The sequence below is a fragment of the Eschscholzia californica genome, unplaced genomic scaffold (genome assembly GCF_041429995.1).
Source record: "Eschscholzia californica isolate CP2 unplaced genomic scaffold, dmEscCali1.0.p SCAF_5, whole genome shotgun sequence".
Lineage (NCBI taxonomy): Eukaryota > Viridiplantae > Streptophyta > Magnoliopsida > Ranunculales > Papaveraceae > Eschscholzia > Eschscholzia californica.
In genome coordinates, this window is record NW_028238472.1 from 24,924,794 (window position 1) to 24,950,501 (window position 25,708).

The following is a 25,708-nucleotide window of genomic DNA, read 5'->3' on the forward strand; positions in this document are numbered from 1 at the left end:
CAATGGTACGTATGAATAACCTTAACACATACCTCTCCTCTTAAGGTGAGTATAGATCTCCAGAGTCCAGCGTAATACCCCGAGTTTTTGACTTAGAAAAGTTCATCACTACAAATGTTTAAAATTTCTCACTCACTAACTCTGTTTTTTAGCGTCACGAAACATCAATATCGTTCTACACATAGGCCTTAGCTGTAAGATATAATAGAACTATAGTATGTCGAGATCAGAATGTGAGCAACAACCTAAAAGCATGCCAAACATACAAATAGGACACTGCAACACAAAAGGCTGAAAAAAGAAACTATCAACATTACAAAATTCCTCGACATATCTTCTCCAAGCTCAAGTTTTATATAGTTTTATATGAACTGCAACTTCAATCGGTGATCAGCTGAAGCTGTGTTTTCAAGTAACTAAGAGTTTGAAACTATGTTTCTTACGTATTCAAATTCGCTTCTAATCAGAGCTCGGAGATTATTAGCCAGCGAAGAGGAAGTTTCTTGCTTCTGATGTACCAGCTCCAGCTCACTTGATGGCATCAACAACAAAAAAGCGAAAAGTATTAACCTATACAAGTCGCATTGAAGAGAACCAGAAGGTCCAGGACTTGCATCACCACCAGCAGTTTCAATTACAGTCCGCATTCCTTTCCCATCATTACTTCCGTCAACCAAACCAACCCGAAAACATTTCTCGAATCAAGCAACCATGAATCTTCAACAGTCCCACCTTCTTTCAAGACCCGGGCACCGAATTTCAACAGTGTTTGAAAGTCCAAGTACAGAAAATGTATTCAAAGAATCAATAAGAAGACCCAAACTAATTCCAAACCTAGGTCTTCCTTCAGCTCTGTAATCATAACTAAGGAACAGCTACAACCAAACAAGTCAACTTTGATTCTTTAAAATTTCACAAATCAAATTAATTTGGAACTAGAAACTGGATTAAGAACGAAAAAAAAATCCTAAAATCAATTCAATACCTCACGTTTCAAATAAACTTTAGCCTGAATACAACCGGAATCTTCAGCAATCAAAACGATACCATGTTCAGATAATTCAAGAACAACATCCTAGAAATTTCACGAAAATTTAGTACACAATTCGAAGTAATAAGAAGAAACCCTAGATATTGTGTAATGAGAAGAGAAACAGAAACTCTAGAGAGAGAAATGGCAGACCTGATGACGTTTCCATGAGGGAAATCTGGTTCGACCGCCGACGAACTCATCTTTCTTCCCGCCAGAATGATGAAGTGTGGAAGGAGAAGAAGAATAAAACCCTAAAATGGTTCTCCATTTTTCCTAGGGATAGAGAGCTTTAAGGTTAAGGGTATTTTGGGAAATAAAAAAATAGAAAATGACCTAATTGATAATTACTCATATTATTTGAAACCTTATGTATCATTCCCAATACTATTATGACAACTTTTAGTTAATAAAAAAAGATGATGGTTTTTTTAGCTATTATTATAATATTTTGAACTCAAATAGTCATTTTCTCTTTATTTTATTTTTGAAAATTACAAGGGAGATGCATACGATGATAATTGAAGAGTACCTAGACATCAGTGTATATTGAATTATTCGAGGAGGAAAGATGTTCCGTGGGACGGTTTAATAAATACCGATCTCTCTTCAGTCGGTGGATCCAGCGTTCTTGGCAATGCGCGTGACGGTGCATGGTTGCCTAGTCAATGCATGGCTTATATGTCGAGTGTTCTTGGTGCAAACTTTCTAATCGAGGCGGGCTCGCGAAGCGTGATTACCAATCGAGGCAGTCCTAATGTAAATGGGGTGGACTACTGATCAAGATAGGGTGTCCGCCTGTAGTCCAGGTAGTCCTGACAAGTTATTTTCGAATGAGGCATGCTCATGAGGCAGGACTACCGATCGAGGCAAGATATATGCCGAGTAGTCCTGACATAGATTTTTAGTGAGGCAGGTCCGAAGCTTATGGCGAGGCAAGCCTAGTGCTCTCGGTGAGTCTTGTGATGTGGGTTTGTCAGTTAAGGCAAGACTTATATGCCGAGTGCACTTGACGTGAGGTAAGACTAGTCTTGACCTAATTTGGACGAGGAAGATCCAGAGCTCCTGGCGAGGCGGACCTAGTGCTCTTGGCGAGGCACATGCGGGGTTGTCAGTCAAGGCAAGGCTTATGCTCTTGACATAGACTTAAGGGTAACTACTTAAACCGAGGTGGGATTGTAGAGTAAGGCTACTAACCGAGGCAAGGCTTGTGTCGAGTGCTTTTTCGACCGTAGACTTTTAATGAGGCGGGCGACGAGGCAGATCCACAACTCCTTGCGAGGCGGACCTAGTGCTCTTGGAGAGACACGTGATGCAGGGATGGCAATCAAGACAAGGCTTATACGCCGAGTGCGCTTGACGCAGACTTAGTGAAAGCTACTCAAATCGAGGCAGATTGTAGAGTAGGTCTACTGACCGAGGCATGGCTTAAAAGCTGAGTGCTTATCGATCGTAGACTTTTGATGAAGCCTGCTGTAATCAAGGAAGACTTGCAAAGCAGGGCTACAGATCAAGGCAAGGCTTATACGCCGAGTGCTTTTAATCGTAGACTTTTAATGAGGCGGAGCTGGTGTGTTGATCGAAGCACGGGCAAGCTTCCTCTTTATTTCGGGATTAACATATCGACACCCACTCATGCATACCTCCTTCCTCTTTATCTGTACACATGGAAAACCTGATTGTATTTAGAGCCAGAGCAAGCTTTAGGCGCCTAAGACACTCTATCGACCCCCAGTTTGGCCTTGAGTGGTAGAGCTTTTCTGATTCACCACCATAATGACTTGACTAGGGTTAACCCATTGGGCTTTTGATCTTTTCTTAACTTATTAATCTTAATCAACTGGTGATCACTTTTAGATCATCAGACACTACGATACTCGCACCCTCGGAGGATGCTGGAGACACCTTACCCATTAAACTAAGATGTAATCTACCGTAGCGACATTAGACAAGAGAGGCGTACTGCGTCCATAGAGCGTGACAAAAACTTAATTTCTCTTACAGAAAAGTTAGTTCGTATGTATTTCATCACTAAAAAATTACAATGAAGTCGAAAGGAAAAACAAAGTTTTATTTGCAAACGACGACACAAAAATAGCCTTAATTAATTCCAAGTGAAATCCAAACACGATATAAAAAAATCTTTAATAGCATCTCAATGTTGAATCAGGACAAGAAACCTCTGCATATACAACTTTTGTCGTGGTACTTAGAACTGGATGCTGGAATCAGAAGACGTAGGTGATTCAAAATCATTGGGTGAAGACCAAATTCCCGAATTTATCTCCCTTCAAAATTCTAAAGTACTAAGACGCAACTCTGACACCCATTAATCTCGCTACATTGCAAATTCCATATTTTGGAGAAAAATCCCACAATAACACAATCAACAATTTTGACTTGATCCAACTGATTAAGAAAATTTATAATTTGCTTTCTCTCCTTTTATTTCCCCATTTCAGTTACTATATTCTCAAGATTTAGAACATTATATTTCTCCATCTATATTGTTAACTTAGGTGTTGTTTGTTTTTTAAAATTTTCAGATCTGAAATCTGAATTGGATTCCAATTTTAATTTCAGATGTTTGTTTTTGTATTTAGGTAAATCTGAAATTCTATCTGAATTAATTACATGTCTGAATTGGCTGAATATAAGCCCATACATTTCAGACTTGTTTTGAAGTCTGAAATGTGAGTACAACATCTGAAAATCAGCGAAAGACATATATACCCCTCCTAAACTTTAAAATACCCAGTTATATCCTTCTTCTTGTCTTGCCCACCACCACCACCACCACCACCACCACCAGGATTACAACAACCTTCTGAATCTGTTAGGCAAGCTAACATTGCCTAACAAATGAAATCAAATTTTGGCGAATCTTCAACTTCAGTTGAAGCTCAGATCTGAATCTGCCAATGAAAGTTAGGGTTTTCTGAACTTGAATCTTCGACATAAACGACCATAACCGCCACCACCACAACCAAAGTTAACCACTGTCACAGAAAATATAGAGAGGGTCGGCGAGGGTTAACTTTGCCGATCTTCGGTTGAGAGGAAGAGAGAAAGGGAGTGACCATGTCGGATCTTGGATTAGAGAGAGAGAAAGAGGACTGTGACGGTGAGAAATCTTGCCGGAGAGTCTAAGAAAGAGCAAAGAACCGAGAGAGAGAGTCTCGCTGGATAATCTGGCAGGGAGCTCGCCGGTGAAACTGTGGAGAGAGAGACAGACGGGAGAGAGGGAGAAAGAGATGGCGGAATTTAGGGTTTCATCTTCTCTTTATAATTAGTCCATATGAAGTTTTGAGAGCGCCCCTTGTAAGTGTTAGAGGCGCTTCCCACAAAGCAAACTTGAAAGTGAGTTTGTGATGGACGGAGGCGCCTACGGCACTTATTAGAGGCGCCTATAAAACTTTCCTTGCTACATTGTTTTTAGTCCAAACTATCAAACGGGGGTATAAAGGTCAAAATTTCAATTCAGACCTTATAATTCAGATTTAGAAAACAAACATCAAACTTGTAAAAAAATTCAGCAAATTCAATTCAGCAAATTCAGATTCAGCAATTTCAGATTCAACAAATTCATATTCAGACATAAATAAAAAAACAAACAGCACCTTAAATGGGCTGGTCGTTTACTTTTCTTAATAATATCAAATCAATCTAGAAAAGAATATAATCCTTTTACAAAATTTTGTTAGATCTTTCTAAAAGTTAATTAGTATTTAATTTCATTTTCAAGAGTTGATTTTTAGGTTCTTTTTTGGTTAAAAATTAAATTTCAATCAAAATTCCCAAAAATTAGGCAAAATTCTTAAAATATAAGGGAAATTTGCGATTACAGCCGAAGTGTTGCACTAAAAAGTGCTAGTGCTTTTCCTTTTTGGTTTCTCTCGAAAACAAAAAATTTTGGTATTCTGAAGTTCATTTCTCACTTTCAACAACAAAAAAAAAAATTCATTCCTTGCCGTAAAGAACTTCAAATTTTTTTTTGAGAAATCGATTACAATCTACGTTAAGTCACTACAAGGCATTGATACATCATCAAGATGTAAAGGAATAGTTCCAGTCAGAAAGCGTTTCCCATCTTCGAGAGTCTACTATAACGAAATAAACAACTTCATTCGTTCGCGCTTTGACCATCCATTACCCCACCAACATACTGTATGTACATAATGGGGTATTCATTCCCACATGGAGAGTGTTGATAGTGCAACCTGTCCCAATAGGCAAAGCACGTTCAATCAAGTCCTTGTAAGCACTTTCAGGTTCCACCAAAGCCTATCTTTAGCAAAATACACTTTATCCGCAACATTGTTCTGACTTACTAAATCAATTAAAATCACCAGATGCACGTGATTAATTACTATTGGGTACAATGAGTGAAGTCCTCTAATGAACCTGTCACTAACAATTGCATAAAAGTGTAAAGTCTTCATTAGGACGTTCACGTTCCATCAAATAATCAAATTCAACTCCTATGTTTTCGGTGTCATGTAGTGAATTTTTTGAAAGAATACACCTAAACTTTGATGTTAGTGCGACTTCACTATGGCGTTTACTACTCCGTATTTCCTAGAAGAAGCGAGTATTAAAACAAAAACGTGGAAATGAACCAAACGAGAAAAGGAACCATAACAAAACCTTCTCCACTAAAACTCCATCGCAGTAGCACCTCTCAGATGTCTTTGACTGGGGACAGTTACAATGGTCATAAGGGTAAATATTACTCAATGGAAACCATAATCATATGTAGGGGTTAAATATATATCTAGGGTAATAAGACCAACCAAGAACACTAATAAGTTATTTGCTCCAATCAGGTGTTAGCAAAAATTCAGAAGTATTAAAATGCAGAAACTACAAACATAAGTTTTGCCTTGTGCAGTTGGAATCAGCCCACTGTCTACAGCTAACCATGATCTCATAGCCTATTCGCAAAAGTTACAGACAATGACATAAAGAAAAATCTGTTTAACTATTGACGCATAAAGTACACAACCAGTAAAAATCTAATGTTAGTTATGTTACGTATGTACTTTATCCTGATCAGGAAAAAAAAATGTGAAAGAGAAAAACCATAAAACTAATATATTATGTGCCTTTTTCTAACTTTCATGGATAAGTTCTACCAAAATTACTCAAGTGGGTACAATTTTTTAAGCTATAATACTTCACGAAACAAACAGAAGAGCTATAGATTCTCGGGTGGCTTTTGTAATGAAATATAAAAGAACTTGTGCTGACACGATAGTTTTTGTGATGCATTTTTTGTTGGAGAAAGTCTACTGGCATCAAAAAGTGATTGTATACAATACAATTTTCGAATATTCTAAACAACTTAGCAGCAAATCCATCTGCTGACAGATATTTGATGGACTACACATGCAAATATGCAGATGTCTGAAGACAAAATCTTGGTGACACTAGTCCATTTTTAGTTGCTTTTGTCTTGGTTTTTTTTTGGGTCTAAGCCCTTATACGTATTATGTATATATTGGTTATGTACTAAGTAGAAGAACTAATAATAGGACAGTTACCCGCTGTCATGCACGTGTAAATTGATTATCCGCCAGCATTTTTCGTTAGCAGTCAATCACATATTCTATATTTAGAGCCACACAGTCAAACAGTTATACAAGAAATGACCAAGATATCCAAGAAGTGCGCATACCTCCACTGGTTGTCGGTCTTAAAATAATGTCCAAAGAAGTGGTACAATTCATCCTTATCTTGGTACCTATTAACAACATACGGGCAACCATCAGTACGAAGTTATAGTTTCAGTTCGAAACAAAAAACTAGTGTGGAAAACAGGAAAAGGAAGAGTTATTCAAAGTTGTCAGTTGTTACTACAAGAAGCCTGCATATTCATTGGCGTGGTTTCCTGTATCATAGCCCTTGTCACTGGAAGTCCAACATATGATTAGAAGAAGCAGAAATCGAGAAAACAAGTTAGCATCAGGCTACCAAGAAACTCAATGCTCCAACAAGAAACATATAAAATCAATAGCTGTTTGATGTTATTGTGGGCTTGTGGCACTTTTACTGGATCTAGGTAGAATGGTTTCCCATGTGGTTGTGGGCTTGTGGCATATATCGATTCGTGTAGAAAAAAGCTATCTGACCAACAAGCTACAATGATACTTGTTCTGTCCATCCAAGACTTCAATAACTGTAAATTGTCGGTGACTTCCAGAGTTCCAATGTCCCCATCTATCTCAACTATGATAATCATCATCAACTCATTTATCTAAGACTTCCCTGGGCACTTAATGCACTTTATACGCATTCAATTAACAATGTTATAAACGATTACCTCAGATCAAAGATAACCCCACCGAATAAAAAGTTACTAACAAGTCAACAAACTTTTGTAAGAAAATAACATCTTTCAATATAAAGAGGGTTATGATCAGCAATATAATAATGTGGAATTGTGGACAGGGGCGGATCCATGGGGGTGCGAGGGGGTGCGGCCGCACCCCGTGGATCCTCCCGAAAAAGAAATTTAGTAGTAGACTTTTTTTTAATATATATGTAAGTATATTTGAATATATAATTTCTGATGCAATAAGATGACATAGAGAAATCCTTGGCTTAGTGGTTAAAGTGTAGTTAAGTTGATGGGTGGATTGTGAGGATTTGGGTTCAAATCCTTTAGCAACCATTTAAAGTGTTTTTTTTTCACATTTATGTGTCTGAACCTATATATACCCAATTGTGTTTATAAATGTCATCAAGTAGTAATTGGTTCAATGGTGAAGGCTTTAAATTTGGAGTGAGTGGGAGCGTTAGGTTCTGGGTTTGAGTCTCGTCGAACTATTTTCGTTTGATTGGTCATTTGTATGTAAAAATCGAGTTCGCGCGAGAAGAAAATGTGTGAAATAGTCCAATTTTTTTGCCACCTTTTTTTAGATGGTAAATTGAAAACACAAATCTTGGAAAGCTTAAATTGAAGCTCGCTAAAATAGCTTAGAATCGATGGAATTGCTTGAAGATTGACGAAATCGATTGAATATCGACGAAATTGCTTGAAGATTTCGATGAAATCGCTTGAAAATTTACGAAATTGCTTGAAGATTGATGAAACCAGGAAGCAAATTGAACTCTCTCTCTCTCTCTCTGTATTTGCCTAATCTGTTAAAACCTTTATCTAAATCTGTTAGAATTGGAAGAATCCCTAATTCATATGACCCTAAAATAGAAACAATACAGAGAGAGAGAACGAGAGAGGGAACTTGGAATGAGATGAAATTGGCAATGGTTATGAAAACATTTCAAAATATGAACTCTCTGATGTCAATTGCATTTGTAATCGTTGAAGTATTAATATAATCAACGAATATAAATATTTTGTTAATTACTCTGTTTGCAAAAAAAAGAAAAAATTTATTTAAGTATATAGATCCGCACCCCCTAGGTGAAAATCCTGGATCCGTCCCTGATTGTGGACATAAAATTTTGAAAAAACACTTGATTACCTTAGATCGAAGAAGACCACAAATACCAGGGCCTGAAGAGTTGCTTATTCTGTTATTGGGCCTACATTTATCGCAGCTTCCTTAAGGCAAACATATTGCATTTTGCGATACAAGACCTGCCAAGAATCAAAGGGAAATATCAACAATATGAAACCGCAATTACTCACGTAATACAGTATAATACTGTGATTAGCTCTAGATCTTCTCAAAACTTAAGGCTTACCTTAAAAGCCATGTTGAGAAATGCTTGAAGCTAAAAAGCTCTTTAGTAGAACTGTAGAACATATTGCCTCTAATTGGAAACCTGATATCTTTCATAAGAGTAGAAGTGTAAAGGAAAAACTAGTTTTTCAAGCTACCACTTCCAATCGTTTGCCTCTTCGTGAAACCCAATGTTGAAGATTTAAGATATGCTCTTCATTTACCCTAACCTGAATTTCCACTTTAAAACTCAATCACTGTTATTGTTGTTTTACAGTCAGAAGGAGTAGAGACGTTATCTGGCAAAAAAAGTGGTCACAACTGCGTATTTTGCTACTATAACACTAGTGACAAAAAGAAACCTAGTGGAAAATGATATACATATTCCTTCAATTTCATTGTTATTACACTGTGAATACAGTAGCAGGTTTTAGGTGAGTACAAGAAAACGTTCACTTCTAGGTAACAAATCTGTAATAGTATGGCCAAGTTCCACCAATCCACAGAAAAATATTTTGAATGAAAAACCAATAGAGTTGTTTGTGTATCGTACTTTTTTCTCCACATATTCTAATCACCAAAAAGACGGAGAATAAAAATGGAAAAGAAAAATAGAGTGCACCTACAGATTCTCATTAACCATTGTTTCACGTGTACAAACTTCTAACATGTTGTGCAACCCAAAGTATACCGATTTGGTGGACCAGTCTGAAACAAGGAAGAGCAAAATAAATAACACTTTCTACCGAAATGACGGGAAATATGCTAATGTGAAAAAAGTATCAAAGAGTTCTCTAGATGACTAATGAAGATTCCCACAAAGTCCGCAAATTTCTTGCGAAGGGTAGCTAAAGGATTCATACCAAATTTGCAACAAAACTGAGTCAACGTCAAACACTTATAAATGTGGACATTTAATTGGTGAATGTGATAATCACTTACCAAACAAGACTAGATTGTGATCCCTGTCGTGGTCAATGCTGAAGTAATTTGTCGCAATCAAGCACGGTGCCTATAGCCAAATAAAGGGTGCCATATTTCCCTGCCTATTGTGAATATAACACCAGTGACAGGAAGAGAAATTAACGTGTGGAAAAGGATATACATGTTCCTCCCATTGTGCTATAATTACATGGGAGAGTACAATAGCAGGTTTCACGTGAGTACAAAAGAAAAGTTGTCTTCTAAGAAACGAATCCTTACTAGTGTTGCCGAGTTCTACCAATTAATATAGAGATAATCTGAGTGAAAAACCCATTGAAGCTGATAGTGAATCATACTAGGCAGATCTTGTTGGAAAAATAATTGCTACTAGTAATAATTCAAATGGAAAAGCAGAAAGTGATGTTGTTATACACGAAACTTCAAAGATAATATCGATTCTTTTAGACAGTAATTCGCCCCCTTCTGGTATAAACCACGAGTACACAACGGGTCAGGAATTATGCCTTCAAGATCCGATGAAGTCTTAACAATAACAACTATCTTAGTTCAAAGTATGTACGCTTTGACTAAGGTCGAGAACACTCCAAAATATAAACTGATAATGCCAAAAGGAAATCGACGCCAAATTCGACAAAACTTGATATAAATTTAAACTAGAAAATGAGAGTAAGAGAGAGAGAGAAGAATTCGTTGGATCATATTGGAGTCTGGTTGTTGCCACTTAATATATATGAAGTGAAAAGATATGGATGCATCTCATCCCATGGGATGCATCCATTTGATGCAACAGTCAACAATTTGAATGGGCAATGAACCCATTCAATTTGTATTGTTTGACGAGATGGACAACTACCATGTTCCATCCAAGGCATCCTTCAAATGCCTTACTATCCTTGGATCGATCCCGGCTTTGCCGGATTACTACTTGATACCTCCCCGCTTGGGTGTGCAACCTTTTCGGGTGCATCAAACACAACAGGTATTAACATGTACCCAAGTTTAGTCAGACATTTCATCAAACACATAGTGTACAATCAAATTGAGAAACTCACCTCCTTAACAACTCCCCAAGTAATAAGGTCCATTGTTAGGTTCAACTGTATTTCTGTAATAAAACCAAATGAAATTTTATTAGACCAACAAAATATCAAAAATCTCAAATCAATATAGTGAAATAACAAAATAATGCACAAAAGTATCAACGTAAGAATTTTAACTAAAATGACTTTATTAGTAATAAACATCGACGATGAAAGATAAAAAACAATAACCTCCTTCATAATCTATACGCAACAAATAATAAAAACAAACGCATCAAAAATACCATGAAGAACATATTCTTAGACAGAATCCAAATCACCTTGAAGTAAGAAATCCATAAATCAAAATAATGCCAAGAACTCCTGAATAAAAGATCAAAAGTTTAAATAAAATAATCACCTGATAGAGAAGATGAGAATTAGGAATGGGTCTAGGGTTCGATCGTAGCGATGGATTACACCTGATGAGAGAATGAGAGCTAGAACGATCGTCATTGATGGAGAAGATGAAGAAATGTAACAGTCGACCAAGAAGGGCAGTGGAAGGTTTGATGATACTGAAGTCCCGTGAGGAAAATTTATGACTGCAAATTGTGATAAGATGTGTCCCTTGAGAAAAGAAAATAAAACTGATGATAGGAAATTTTTTTACTATCATCAGAGCAAGTAAAAAACTCTTTTCAAGTATAAGTGAAAACAAATGAATTGCGAAACTATTGTTGCACTACTAAATAAAGCCTACTTATCTGCCCAAAACCGACAAATAAGTAACCATTTACTGTCGCATTAAGTTACACTATAAAAAGTTGTTGGTAACGCGAATTCCATATCATTTCCTCCATACAACATTTAAGTTATCTAAATACAATCACTAAACCTGTGAAGACAACCAACAAACTATAAACAGAAAAACTTACAAACTATTAACACTTCAGATTCTTTTCAATATTTATGACTATATAAGGATCAACATCAACGAACGTCTTTACCACATCTCATCTTCACGACTTTGATCATGCTATCTCTGAAAGAATCTGACACCCTCTTTTTTTTTTTTTTTTGCATTAATCTGACACCCTCTTATCAAGACCTCTAAATGTATCTTCGAGTAAATTGAGATGTGTTGAAATCCAATCCAATATATAATCTCTTTCCTCACCGTACTCGGGTTCAGTTGGACATCTGCCTGTTATCATTTCCAAAAGTATAATGCCAAAGCTATATGTAACTGAAATTGGAGGATTTTAAGATTTTGTTTCTTTTGGACATCTGCCTGTTACATTTCTAATTAATGATTTTGTTTCTTCTGGACATAGAATTAAGAAATTGCAAGAGAGATATGTAACTGAAATTGGAGGATTTTAAAGTGTTAGAAAGAGGGATTGAGGATTTATAGAGGGAAAACAAGAACTGACAAGATATATCTTTTGGGAAGGGAGAGGATGAAGTAATAGAACCGAGAAGATATGTCCGTTGAGAAGGAACGGGAGGAAGTAAAGGACTAATGCTGATGTGGGTCGGACGACACAAACACTATTATAAGGACTAAGTTGGTTTTGTTTTAATTGTGTGAGTAATTCCACACGTTTCCTTCACACATAATAGTTAACTCTACAACCGGGCGAAGACCGTCATAGGCTGCATCTACTCCAATTCTGATTCAGTAAACAGTAAATAGAATGTAACAAACAATATAGTAAGAAGATAAAAGCATGAGGAGGTAGAAGCATAGAGGAACAAAGAAAGTATTTCCCTTTTGCTTACCAAACTACCTAAGCTAGAAAAGAGAGGTGAGCTCATGAGTCCTAGAATTATTTTTATCCTAATTGACAGTGAGTTTTAAACATAATAAAACCTGATAAAATGAATCAGCCCTTGCTTGTGAAACTAAAACACATGAAAACATAAGAACAAAATGGAGGAGCTAACACACAGAAACCATAAATACCTGATTAGATGTCGTAGCAAAGCCTGTTGGTGTAGATAATGCTGGCAATCAACTCCCCGCCTACAAATTTCCTAAAAAAATTTGTAACAATTTAATTGTTTCCACCACTAAGGTCACCAATCATTTTAATTGATAAATTTTAGTGAAAGAATTTACAGAAGTCTAGAGAGCTAGAAAAGTAGAAGAAATAGCTAGTGGAGTAAGGTTTAACAACTCACAGTTATACCCGCATATATCAGTTCAGTAAGCAAGAGGGCCCACATGATCAAAGTGACTGCGACGCTCATAATTAAAGATTCATGTCCACCACCCTTTCGTGTAACGGTTGGACACCCCTCTTAAGGCCATGAGGTCGTGGGATCGAGTCTCAGTGGACGCAGTTGCCATCAAGATTTATCCTATGTAATTTAGGCTATGAATAATGTAATAATTTGTCGGGTTATAGGCCTCTTCGTTGTCAGGCTTTAGGACTCTTTCATTCTCAGTTTAAATTAGGCGGTTATCGTGCTCATTACATCTCCATGATGCATCTATGCCTTGTAACGACTAACGTAGACCGTAGTCGAATTCTCAAAAAAAAAAAAAAAAAAGATTCATGAGCACTGTAACAAAAAGTAGGACCAAAAGCTTGCTTACAAATAGATTATAATGATGCATGAGCATCATCAATATCACCGGGTTTGGAGATAAGAAAAATCTAGATATCTTCAATGATCAAGTTACCTCATATGCATTCCACAAGCTAACATTATCCTCTTTCAACAATTGAAGTTGAAACAACGTAATTGCAATCCGATGATAATGGGGAAAGTAAACATAGCTATTAACAGCAAATATGAAGAAAAAAAAATGAGAATAACATATTCAGATTCAATACAAATTGGTGACTATATACAATAACCTTGAGCGAATAAGATTGAAACTTATCGTTTTTAGGTGGTTGTAAGAGTCTGGAGGGAGGAGAGAGAAGCTCTGACACAGGTCACTTTTCCAACGAACGCCGGACACACCAAACCTAAAGATCGCAGCTAAACCGTTCCACCGCTAACGCCACTGCACTGAATCTTCGATTCTGGTATAGCGCCGACCGGTTAACTGAGTGCATCGATAGGACCAGTGTGTTGGGTGCTAATCGGAGAAGAGGTAGTCCCTAGCTAAGGTCCGGTAGCATTTCATCCCTGGAGATCGCAGGAAACCAGCCCACCGCTACTGCCATTGCACAGAATCTTGGATTCTGGTATAGCGCCGTCTGGTGACCTGAGTTGCATCAAAAGGGAGTACCGTCTCACCGGCCTCAGTCAAAGACAACCATGTACGATAAGAATATCAGAATAGAACATAAACGTTATCTTCTCTCTAGGTCTAGATATGGTAGGTGTGGTGTATCTGAGCTCGGTTTCTTCAGGGAATGGAGTATTGATCTTCCGTCTTCTGGTATAGTGAGTCTGTCTGACTTCTTATCGGAGTTGGCTAAGGATAGAGACAGAAATATTCTAGACAGGAAGATGTCTAGATTTAGAGATGGCTCCTCTCTCTGGTTATGGGAAAGTATGGTTAACTCCAGAGGTGAGTTCATCTGGGCTCATAGGGTAGGGGAAGGTAACAATAGTAGGAAGTCGGTCTGCATCCCAATGGGGATTAAAGCCAGTGGATGGAGGCTTATGGCGGCGGAGTTAAAGGCTTTGGTGGAGGTTGGTTTTCAGGCCAAGAAAGCAATTTCGGGTAATATAGGATTGAGGGTGCTTCCATCCATTCCTTATTCTAAGATCCATCTGGGGAATAGGATAACACCTAATAAAGTGGCCATCAGCAACAGATTTGACGTCCTAGAGGATACCGAGGTGGAAGAGCAACAGGTGACGGCGGCAGCAGCCGACGCGGCTAGGCCTGCTCCAACGGTTGGGAATACGAAAAGACGTCATAAGGAGAGGACACATGCCTATAAAGCTCATGTTCAGAAAGGAGGTAAGTACCATAACTCTTTCATCCCCAAACCCTCTTCTCACTCCTCGAAAGCACCTTCTCTTTCTCCTTCCTCTTCCTCTTACCCTCTAATGGCTTCGTCCGAGATTCATTTGGTAGACTGGTCCAAAACCATGGTTGTGTCGGTTGAATGTCATGACAGTAGGTGGAAGGATGTGGAAGTGGTTGTTAGGAACATCATCGGCTCGTCGGACTTTGAGGTACGTCCGTTCACCGAAGAGGATGCAATTATTTGGTCTAAATCCTCCCTTGAGATCCTGAAGGAGGTTAGGTCGGTGATTCACCCTTTTGCTAGGGGTTCGATTTATTTCAGGCCATGGTCTCCAGAATGCAATTCGGTGGTCATCACCCAACAGTTGGTGGAGGTACGAATGTCTGGTATTCCGTTTAATCTCTGGAACGAAAGAGTTTTCTCTGACCTGGTAGCAGATTTAGGGGAAGTTGTCGAGATTGGGGAGGATACTCTGTATCTGAAAAACCTCAAGTTTGCTTCAGTTAACGTGGAAGTTAAGAATGGGGGAAAGTTGGCTGAAAGAAAAGTTCTCTTAGTGGATGGAGTTGGATACAACATAGATTTCAAAACCATTACTATCTGTGAGAAGCATGAGATGATCTGGCACCACAAGGATACGGCGACAGTATTGGAATTTCCACCGCCGGCGAGTGGTCAGTCATTCCCGGAGAAGAGGATGGATAATGACAAAGGAGACAACGTAGGACGGTCGGTGGGTGGAAGCGGCAGTAAGGTGGGCGATGCTACAGGGAATCAGACAGAATCGGTTGCAGAGGAGACAGAAACACCTTTTGTCAGAGATCCCAGGAAAGGAAAAGCACAAGCGGGGACGGTTATCCAGCTCGACCCAGACGATATTTCAAAAAAGTTGGCGGGAATGAAGGATATGATTGGAATTGAAATTCGTCAAGAAATGGTCAAAGCTATGACCGACCTGGTGAACAGTGCAAACAAATGGGCCAAAGGAATTACCTATGTTAGGAAACGTAAAGGAACTTCCCATTCGTCTCCTAAGTCTAGAGAAGGCCCTAAGAAGAAAGTGGTGCGGAAAGCATCAGGTATCAAGATAGGAGGTAAGGACGTGGATCCTAAAGTTGAGGCACAAGCAGAGGAACCTGCTAAGAAGTTTGTTGTCATGAATGAAGATGAGAGGTTGGAGCACCTCCTTCGAACCGGAGCTAATTTGGGATTCTCAGGGGGGGAAGAGTATGAGAGGGTGATCCAAATCCTTCGGGAGGAGAACATTGAGGTGGGTTTCAAGAACACAGATACCACCGGGGATGAGGAAGCCATGATAGTAGAACCACTCTCAGTCATCGCCCCTCCATCAGGTCAGGAGTTAGAATGCAGAGCGATTGTACCTTATGTTGGTTCTGCGGACCAGGAACCAATTGAAGGATCTAGCAGAGGCAAAGGCAAGAAGAAGAAGAAAAGAGTTGAGTTGAAGAAAGTCGTTTGGGGCTCAACTGACAGGAAGAGGAAGTCCAAGAGGGTTAAGAAGGATAAGAAGAACTCAAGACAAGGGGACGAGGATGATCGATGCCCCTAAACATTCTTAGTTGGAATGTAAGGGGCTTGGGTAAGCCAGGCAAGAAGCTAGCAGTACGTAGACTAGTTAGACAGTTTGATGTTTCGTTGTTATGTATTCAGGAGTCGAAAGTTAGTGATTTTCAGCCTTCTTTATTTCGTAGTCTGTGGGGTTCTAATGTGTGTGGGTGGGATGGGATTCCCTCTGAGGGTGCCTCAGGGGGTATTTTGTGTCTGTGGGATTCACTTGCCTTGTCAATGTGTGATGTATTGAAAGGCAAGTATAGCATCTCTCTTTTGTTTAAGAATATGAATGATAATTTTGAATGGGTTTTTACCGGTGTCTTTGGACCTTGTGTGAACTCTATGAGGAAAGATTTATGGATCGAACTTGACTTAGTAGCAGCTACTTGGGATAAACCCTGGTGTGTAGGTGGTGATTTCAACGTAATCCGATTCCTCCATGAAAAGAAAGGCAACTCTACTATCTCACCTGCTATGAGAGATTTTGGGGATTGGGTTGATAGGAATGCTATGTTAGACCTGCCCAAGCAAGGCCTGGAATTCACCTGGACAAACAATCAGGAATCCCCTACTTTGTGTGTGTTGGATAGATTTTTGATCAATGGGACTTGGGAGGATAAGTTCCCTGGGGTTGAACAAATTGTGTTACCCAGACCCACATCAGATCATACTCCCCTTTTGCTCCGAGCTGAGATCGACCAGACCAACCCCCCACCTTTCAGAATGGAGGAGGTGTGGATGTTGGATAAAGATTTCAAGGACAACATAGCTAGTTGGTGGCAGGGGGGTCCTTCTGGAACCTCAGCTGGGCACACACAATGGACCAAACTACAGTTCCTGAAAGATAAACTCAAATCCTGGTCGAGAGAGAAGTTCAGATGTTTCTCTAAGGAATTCAATGAGTTGCAGAATGGTATTAAGGATTTAGAGGTGAAAGAGGAAAGTCAAGGCCTATCTCATAGTGAGTTCACTTCAAAGAACCTGATGAAGGCCAATCTGGATAAGTTACTTAGCCTCGAGGAGATTAGCCTAAGACAGAAATCCAGGTCACAGTGGTTGAAAGCTGGGGACAGGAACACATCATATTTCCATAAGATTATGAAGTGCAGAAAAAGACAGAACAGGATAAGTGTAATTATGAAGGAAGAGACAGCAATCTCTGAGGAGGAGGAGATCAGAAGGGAGGCTGTCACATACTTTAGCAACTTGTATGAGGAACCGAGGTTGTGGCGTCCAGGCCTAGACAATATGCACCTTCCCTCCTTGTCTGATGTAGAAGCTGACCTTCTGGAAGCAAATATATCAGAGGAGGAAGTGTTGTGTGCACTTAAGGAGCTAGCTAAGGACAAGGCTCCTGGGCCGGATGGTTTTCCTATATCCTTTTTTGTGAGAACATGGGATACCATTAAAACCATCCTGATGGAAATGATATGTGAATTTATGTCAGGAGCTCAATTCCACTGGAGGCTGAATCATACTTTCATTGTACTTATTCCCAAAACCCATCATAGCTCTAGCTTCAAAGAGTACAGACCAATCAGTTTGGTGGGAGGAGCCTATAAGATTGTCTCTAAAGTCCTGGCCTCAAGGCTGTCTAGAGTCTTGGGCAGCCTAATTTCACCTTTCCAGGGAGCGTTTGTCAATGGCAGACAGATCCTGGATGGAGTGTTGATAGCTAATGAGTTGATTGACTCCAGGAGGAAAGCAGGCACCAGTGGGCTAGTAGTGAAGGCTGATTTGGAAAAGGCATATGATAGAATTAGTTGGGATTTCTTATACAAAACTATGGAAAGAATGGGGTTTGGTTACAAATGGAGAAGCTGGATCTACTCTTGTATTTCGACTGCAACCTTCTCCGTCCTGATTAATGGTAGGCCTTCGGAGGTCTTTCAAAGCTCTAGAGGAATTAGACAAGGGGACCCCCTGTCTCCCCTTCTATTCTTGTTAGTGGCTGAAGTTCTTAGCCAGTGCCTGCAGGTAGCTGGGAGAGAAGGTTGGGTAAAAGGTTTTAACGTGCACAATGGTGGGGAAAGAATAAATCATCTACAATTTGCGGATGATACCTTATTCTTCATAGATGAGGATGGTAGCCAATTAAGGTTCCTAAGAGATATCCTCATATGGTATGAAATTTCATCTGGCCTTAAGGTGAACATGCTGAAATCTTATATATATAGTGCTACTAAAGTGGGTGACCAGAATATGAATCATGAAATGATTAAGGAGTTTGGATGCCAGGTTGGTTGCCTACCTACATCTTATCTTGGATTACCCCTGGGAGAGACCTATAAGTCCAAGAAGCTTTGGGATCCTGTGCTAGAAAGGATCAACAAGCGATTAGCTTCATGGAAAGGTCATACCCTGTCTAAAGGGGGCAAGATAACCCTCCTTAAGTCAGTTCTCCAGGCGTTACCAACTTATTACCTGTCTCTGTTCTCAATACCAAAAGGGGTCCTTAAATGCATTGAGCAGAAGATGGGCTCGTTTTTTTGGAACAACAGTTTGCACCAGAAAAGTCTTCATTGGATGAAGTGGAAGCAACTTTCTACCAGCAGAGCTAAGAGAGGTATGGGAGTAAAAAACCTAGCACTTATGAATCAAGCCCTCCTTACCAAATGGCTATGGAGAATGGATCATGAGAAGGATCAACTGTGGCAAAGGGTTATAAGTTGCAAATATGGTAGGTGCCATAAGGAATGGATAGATAAATGTAAAAGAACTTCCTATGGATGTGGCGTCTGGAAAGGCATTTTATCTAATGTGGGGAAGTACCATAGCCTCACTAAGTGGAGGTTAGGTGACGGGACAAAAATTGAGTTTTGGACGGACCTATGGTTGGGGACCGAAACATTGCAAGCTACTTTCCCTAGTATCTATAGGCTGGCTATGAGACCGAAAGCAACTGTGGCAAAGGTTTTCAACAGTATTAGCAGGGATTGGGACATAACAGTTAGAAGAAATTTGAATGACTGGGAACTCCAACAGTATGTCCATCTTTTGCAAATCCTCCATGAAGTCAGCTGGGGAGAAGGCACGGATACAAGAATATGGCGCTTTGAGGAGAAAGAGCCACTATTCGTGTCAAATTGCTATAAGAGATTGGACATAGATGACAGTTTGCTTGAGCAATGCGTCTCTAACTACGTGTGGCTAAAAGCTCTGCCTCCTAGGGTGGGTTTCTTTATGTGGGCAACTTTGCTGCGCAAAATCCCCACGGTGGATGCGTTGAAAAGAAGAGGATTCCAGATACCTAACAGATGCATCTTATGCAAGATAGAGGAAGAATCGATGGAGCACCTGTTTCTGCACTGTAAGGTGGCCTCAAACCTGTGGAGCTTCTTTATTCAATCTATGGCCGGTCAATGGTGTACCCCTAACTCTATTAATCACATGATCACTCAATGGGATGGGCTTTATAAGAAAAAGCATAGAAGGAAGGTGTGGCAGCTAGTCCCTGCCGCGATAATATGGAGCATCTGGAGTGATAGGAACAATAAGATTTTTAGAGAGAAAAACCTTAACTCTTCGGTTGACATTGAAGATGTGAAGGGCACAATCTTTGTTTGGATTAGGAGAATAGAGAAATATAAGAATGTATCTTATCTTGAAGTAGTGTTAAATTGGGATACTTGGATGATGTGAGACATCGCCTTTGTATTCCCCAACTCTTGTAAATAGCTTTTTTCCTTTTATATATTCAATCTAATTTTCAAAAAAAAAAAATAAGATTGAAACTTTCAACTGCTAGTAGATGTTCCACTTTCTATAACACAACAGGTATTAACATGTCCCCAAGTTTAGTCAGACATTTCATCAAACACATAGTGTACAATCAAATTGAGAAACTCACCTCCTTAACAACTCCCCAAGTAATAAGGTCCATTGTTAGGTTCAACTGTATTTCTGTAATAGAACCAAATGAAATTTTATTAGACCAACAAAATATCAAAAATCTCAAATCAATATAGTGAAATAACAAAATAATGCACAAAAGTATCAACGTAAGAAATTTAACTAAAATGACTTTATTAGTAATAAACATCGACGATGAAAGATAAAAAACAATAACCTCCTTCATAATCTATACGCAACAAATAATAAAAACAAACGCATCAAAAATACCATGAAGAACATATTCTTAGACAGGATCCAAATCACCTTGAAGTAAGAAATCCATAAATCAAAATAATGCCAAAAACTCCTGAATAAAAGATCAAAAGTTTAAATAGAATAATCACCTGATGGAGAAGATGAGAATTAGGAATGGGTCTAGGGTTCGATCGTAGCGATGGATTACACTTGATGAGAGAATGAGAGCTAGAACGATCGTCATTGATGGAGAAGATGAAGAAATGTAACAGTCGACCAAGAAGGGCGTTGGAAGGTTTGATGATACTGAAGTCCCGTGAGGAAAATTTATGACTGCAAACTGTGATAAGATGTGTCCCTTGAGAAAATAAAACTGATATACCAATGTTGATCCAAGGGCGTTGGAAGGTTTGATGATACTGAAGTCCCGTGAGGAAAATTTATGACTGCAAACTGTGATAAGATGTGTCCCTTGAGAAAATAAAACTGATATACCAATGTTGATCCAAGGGCGGATAGGAATGCTGATGTGGGACGGACGGCTGGATTTATCCAGGGTTTTGTCCCAGTCAGCACCCATCCACCTGTTTTATTATATTATATAGATTTCCAACAGATCTCAAACCTTGAAAAAGCTTTTACCAATATGATTCTCCAAAGAAGCTTGTACTACCAGTCATTGATAATCAATAGAGTCCATACGAAGATCAAAGCTTATGAGACTGTGCAAGAAATAAACTGTACGACATTGTTAAGCTCTTTGTTACAATTTATTAATTATAAAGCGTGACTACAAATACATGTTCGTAAGCGAGTACGTTTTCTCAGCTCAACAAGCTAAAAGATGATAATCAATATTCACGCTCTTAAAGCAAATATCCTGTTCATAAGTGAATACCAATTTTCATGCAAATATACCAGTTTTGAACACCTGAAATGTATTCTCCTTTAACAGTGTCATAAAAGAAGATTTAGAAACTCATAAGAAGCTAAATAAAAGGAAAGCGATTTTATGGACTTAAAGGTATGAGAGGAAATAAAATCATATGCATGTACTAGATAAAGTCAGAGACTATAAAATTACAACTAAGGTAGGAAACCCAATGAAATTTTATTATAAGTGAAGCAAGGAGTAGATTTTACTGGCAGCGAACACCTCGATGCGAGTTAAAAGAGAATTAGTATGTAGTTACCTCCCATAACCTTACCAAAACGCATCTACTGCTTATGCAGCTCTACCAGCACAGCTTACCTTGTTGTAGATCTCATACGACTATCTCTATCGATAATTGTAGGTATAGAGGTTTGGGGGAAGACCTACGTGAGAAAATAACAGAATGGACTTAGAAAACAAAAATTAGAAGAAGTTCTGGTTTTTTTAATATGCAATCAATCCTAAAAGAAACAATCAGATGGGGATACAAATTTGAAATGACGTTCCAAAAAGACTTCTTCAAAAACTATAGCAGAGATGTTATTTGATAGGGATAGAATTGGGATTGAGAACATTAAAACTCTAAAGTTCTAGCACATAAAAACTTAGATGTTACTAGTTATTACATACTCACCATCCTAAATTTGTTCCGGAGACAAAACTATAGATTTCAAGTTTCGAGTAAAAGAGAATGATAGGTTTCAACATTTTTATCAATTATTTGGATGGTAATATTCCTCGAGTAAATTGTTGGTCAAATAGGAATCTTAAAGTGATAACAATTATTTGAATTAATGGACTTACAAATAGCTCGACCATCTCCGATCAATATAGTAATCTTAAAAACATACTTACCAACCTGTTCCTCCACTTTCTCACAAAAAAAATGCCCAAGAACGGATCTGCAGTTTATATTTGAGGTAGCAGCTTGGTTATCGTATAAAAGAAAAGAAATAAAAAATTTATTAAACAAAGGATCCAACTGCCTGTTTACCTCTTGCTTCTTTAGTCGAAAGAGGGAACTCACTTTTCGAACGCAATGACTCCATCACATAACAGCAGAATCCAAAATTTCAACATAATTGAGTGCAGCTATAACCTCAATATAAAAAAACCCTCAGTAAAATGTTTTTACTGAAATATGAAAGGTAGACACAATATTTTACTGTAAATCAACGTGACAAACACAAACACAAACACAAACACAGGCCAATAAAAAGTTAATATCATTATAACGTACGTTTTATCCAGAATCATTGAGATGGTTCCAGTTGTTCTGAAACCTAGGATTGCCTTAGTTGTGACTTCACTCTGATCGTTAGTTGTGAATTAGAAACTTCCTACGGATAAACCAGGACATGTCAGTCAATATAGTGATGCAACTAGAACAAAACCCACATAAGAATCCAACGCCTAAAGTGTTTTATTATCATCGCTTACATTTGAATCAAGAAGGTCTAATTTGCTCATATTCGAGATTGTCAGAGCTCTCCCCTTTTGATAGCTTGTTTTCTCAATATGCTTTCTGTTATCATGATCGATCTCAAGAGCTTTCTAAGTTCCGGTTAAGCTAGATATAGATTAGCCTGTTCTGAATAGTAATGCTCTCCAGAATACTTCTCAAATCTCACGGAAAGAAAAACACTATTCAAAGAAGTGGTTAGAGATCAATTACCATGTTGGTGCATAACTAAGTAGGTTGACTGACCTCCAAAACCTTGACCTACATCTTCTTATACTCATTAAAAAGTAGAATCTTACCCGGTGAACTTATCCGCCTCATTAACACAAACAAAAATCAACAAGTTAAACGGAAAGATTACGAAGATCAAAAGATCAACCAAAATTTATTCAACTAGTGAAGAAACTCAGCTTTCCATGATCAAAGATCAACCAAAATCTACATTACCAAAACTTCTACTTATTAGATAACAAATTTTATCAGCACCCGAGAAATTCGAGGAGCATGCCCAACTATAACCTGCCGAAACAGCCTAGAAAACAACGAATCGGATTCACGTGTAGTTGAATTTTTACCAAAAAAATTACATATTCTAATAAGGAGATTAACAGGAGGGTAACCAGTGTCAAGGCTCCCTTCAATGTGAATAATAAAAACGTTGCTCGCCTTCTCTCATCGATTTCTGCCTACTCATTTAAAATATGAGAAAAATGAATTTATGCAAAAGAAACATGAGTGATCAACAAATACCTAATGATTAGACATTTAATTAGTGATTGGGATCGACATTTAAATTGTCGCAGTCAGTTTTGAGGTTACTGTCGCAGTCAAGTAAGTGCCTATTGCCAGAACGGGGGTTTATAAAGAGATACCGTTGATTCTGCATTCCCTGCACAGTCACTTACTGATGTTGATATAGTAACAGTAGTGCTACTTCTGCTTCTTTGCATCGGTTAAAATACGTGATACCAAAAGGCCTAAACTGAAGGCTTGGTTGAAAACAACCCAAAACACCTGCGTTTCTTATCTTCCACTATCATCTTTATAAAAAGGTCTAAAAGGAGATGAGCGGGCAAAACAAGAAATCACATAGTTACTTGCAATATATTAGCCACAACGGACCCAATGAACTGGATGGTAGAAAATATATCTCTGAGGTTGAGGAATCTAATAAGCAAGATATTAGCCACACCGGACCTAATGAAATGTATCGGCTTTAGCAATCTAATAAGCAAGAAAGCTGCACTGAATCTCTTCCTGCGCATGTTGAGTTGAAACTTCTACAAAGGAAAAAAAAGCAAACGTTCTTGAAGCCTAACAAACAATTTTTTTGAATAATTAGAGTTGTTCTTCAAACCTCTAGAATACTTCTAATTGATTCTCGATTGAAACCTAAGCCCTTGTTTATAATACTACTTCCTAATTCTAATGGACTTCTAGAATATAATTCCACTCAGTCTAGGAAACCTATTTTGATAGTGAAAGAAACAAACAATTAAAAAGTGATATAATTAAATTAGAATGTGATAGAAATATTTAGTGGGGGTCCAAATCCGTCCTTGGATTCTCGTGACATTCACATCATCATTCCTGGCTTGACGAACTTCGACCTCAAACTTAGAAGGAAATGCCTTCATCATCTTCTCACCAGGAATGATGTGTTTACTCTTTGAATCTTTTAGGTAAAATCAACATTAATTAGAAATAAAATCACGATTTTAGCGAGTAATTGGAGTAGTTATTCGGACACTCTTAAAATTCTTCTGTACAAAAATGATTCTCAATTTTATTACTATAAGTTTCTTAATTCTAATGGGCTTCTAAAATTTAATTCAACTCAATCTTTGAAACCTATTCTGGTATGAAAAGTACTATTTCCGTTAAAACACCTAATAAAATAAGATGATAGAATTAACAAGAAAACACGTTTACACCTGCAATACCAATTTCAGAAACCAGAATCAGACACCCTTCAATAGCTCTCTGGTAGAACATCATGCCTCTAACAACAAACCTGATATACTGCATAAGACTAGGAGCAATAGTTAATATCGACTTAAATGAAAAAACTAGTTTATAAACTACCAGCTCTGCATTGTGTTTGTCCTTCTAGGGAGACCTAATGTGGGAGATTCAACCTATTCTAGGTCCAGTGAATTTCCAAAGGAAGGGATCCTCCTATGTGCTTCTAAGTTCGCCGGCACGTAGTCTTATGTGGAAAATGATATACAGGGGATACAACAACAAGTTTCGTTTGAGCACAAGCACAAAGTTGACTGAATCATACTTGGACGGAGGAATAATTTGACTGAATAACCAACAAAAATTGTTTACTGGACCGTACATTTCCTCTACATATTCAAGATTCTACCATCAACCAAAACTCAAAAAAGAAAAAGCAGACTGCATTCACCAATTCTTATTAACCATCGTGTCACGTGTGGTTACTTCTAACCTGTTCCGTGGCAGTGATACCTTCTTGAAGATACTGAAAAGTGGAACGATACTTCTAATAACAAATTTATAAAACACAGGAATAAATCAAGCTTTTCTTAGTTTTCCCAACAACCAAGACACCGAGAAAAGTTTAAACGACTCACAACATTTAATAAGAGCACATATATGAAGCAGAAATCACATTTCAGTCTCCAATCCGAAATTGCGCTGCCATATTCAGTGCCATTGAGATCTGAAAGAAAGAATGTTATCAAGATTATACAAGCACATTGCTAGCATGGAAGAAGGCCAGCCAGTGTATTAACTTCAGTCTGTCATAAGATGTATAAGGAACTAGGAACAACTCCATTTCCCTGGATCTAAAAAATACAAAAAGAACAACGAAGGAAATTTAACCCTCATTGCACAATAACAATCAATTGGATGAGGAATCTATGCAGTCGAACAACGGAAAAGGATTTTAAAGCTACTCACTTAGTCAATAGAAGTGACGATTTCAAAGTTACGCAATCCAAACAATTTCTTTGTAGGATTTTAGCATTAGGAAAAGCAACAGTAGCGTTTGCAA

General features: G+C 38.2%; 2 long non-coding RNA genes across 2 annotated transcripts; both read right to left on the reverse strand.

The window, feature by feature from the left end:
* Positions 1-292: 292 nt before the first annotated feature.
* LOC147537938 (uncharacterized) lies at positions 293-1,299 on the reverse strand. Its single transcript, XR_015226026.1, has 3 exons — positions 1,184-1,299; positions 986-1,075; positions 293-875 (listed from the first exon to the last, which is right to left on the reverse strand). It is a non-coding gene; the product is annotated as an uncharacterized LOC147537938 (long non-coding RNA).
* Positions 1,300-10,673: 9,374 nt separating this feature from the next.
* Positions 10,674-22,955, reverse strand: LOC147537939 (uncharacterized). The gene is made up of 11 exons (XR_015226103.1): positions 22,662-22,955; positions 22,462-22,561; positions 22,216-22,313; positions 22,077-22,123; positions 21,481-21,604; positions 20,708-21,025; positions 20,437-20,660; positions 20,049-20,101; positions 12,652-12,722; positions 11,104-11,287; positions 10,674-10,768 (listed from the first exon to the last, which is right to left on the reverse strand). It is a non-coding gene; the product is annotated as an uncharacterized LOC147537939 (long non-coding RNA).
* Between the last annotated feature and the right edge of the window lie 2,753 nt (positions 22,956-25,708).